This window comes from Juglans microcarpa x Juglans regia, chromosome 6D (genome assembly GCF_004785595.1).
Source record: "Juglans microcarpa x Juglans regia isolate MS1-56 chromosome 6D, Jm3101_v1.0, whole genome shotgun sequence".
NCBI lineage: Eukaryota > Viridiplantae > Streptophyta > Magnoliopsida > Fagales > Juglandaceae > Juglans > Juglans microcarpa x Juglans regia.
Window position 1 is genome coordinate 8,366,116 of NC_054604.1, and position 1,379 is coordinate 8,367,494.

General features: G+C 37.4%; 1 non-coding gene across 1 annotated transcript; it reads right to left on the bottom strand.

Annotated features, from left to right (window-relative positions):
* Positions 1-679: 679 nt before the first annotated feature.
* LOC121236322 lies at positions 680-786 on the bottom strand. The gene has a single exon (XR_005934739.1). It is a non-coding gene; the product is annotated as a small nucleolar RNA R71 (small nucleolar RNA).
* Between the last annotated feature and the right edge of the window lie 593 nt (positions 787-1,379).

Below are 1,379 nucleotides of genomic sequence, written 5' to 3' on the forward strand. Positions count from 1 at the left end.
GCCCTGTTCTACTTGTCATGACCCATGCACTTATAGTAGAGTCTAGGGACCATCAAGCTTTTGATGCTGTTTTCGGGGAGGATTCTTTTCAATATTAATACAAATAAATTCATGTATTAATTTAGACTGTATTTTTCTGTTTTATTATTCATTTAGATTGGGCCCACCCTCTCGAGGCCAAATTCCATCGTTTTATAGGGTTTTTAGGCTGTTTTATGTATCTGTTTGTCAATTTACGTTTTTTGTATTTAGTGTATGCCACGTAATTGTGAGCTTATTGAGCTTTTTGATCCAGAAGGAGAAAAGAAAGATTGGAGCTAGAGTAAGAACAAATGCTGTGCCGAATATCAATGGTACTCAACCCAGCATTGTGAGACATACAGTCAATGCTAATAATTTTGAGATTAAGCTTGGTCTCATCCAGATGGTGCAGCATGAGCAGTTTGGTGGAGGACCTGCTGAGGATACACATGTACACCTTGCCAATTTCTTGGAGATTTGTGATACAATTAAGATTAATGGAGTTAGTGATGATGCCATTTAGCTCCGACTTTTTCTATTTTCTATAAAGGATAAAGCCAAGGCCTGGTTGAATTCCAAAGCACCTAACTCTTTCACCACCTGGATTGCTTTGTCACAAGCTTTTCTGAGTAAGTATTTTCCCCCAAGTAAGACTATCAGACTTAGAAATGATATTACCAATTTTGTTCAGTTTGATGGTGAATCTTTGTATGAAGCATGAAAGAGGTTTAAAGAATTGCAGAGGAAGTGTCCACATCATGGTTTTCTTGATTGGCTGATTATACAGACTTTCTATAATGGATTAACATATTCAGTCAGGATTATCATAGATGCAATTGCAGGAGGTAATCTAATGAGTAAGTCAACAGGAGAGGCATATGAGTTGTTAGAAGAAATTACCTCTAACAATTATCAGTGATCTAATGAAAGATGTATGCCTAAAAAAGAATGCCAATGTTGATTCTCTGGTAAAAATGTTCAATAAGCTAGGTAATGTAAATTCTGTTTCTAGTCCTGTATTGAGTTGTGATTGCTGTGGAGGAGCTCGCATGAGTTTTGATTGTATGCAGGTAGAGCAAGCCTAATTTGTGTCTAATTGTAACATTCAGCAACAACAAAACAACCCTTATTCCAACACATACAACCCAGGCTGGAGGAATCATTCCAACTTTTTATGGAAAGATCATGGTAACCAAGGTAACAATTCTAGACCTTTCCATACTCCTGGTTTCCAACCAAGACCATCCCAACTAGAAAGTAAGCAGCCTTGGGAGATATCTTTTGAGAAGTTAACCAATGCTAGTTCAAAAAGATCTGAGAGACTAGAAGCAAAGGTTGACCAGTTGGCGAGTTCCAAT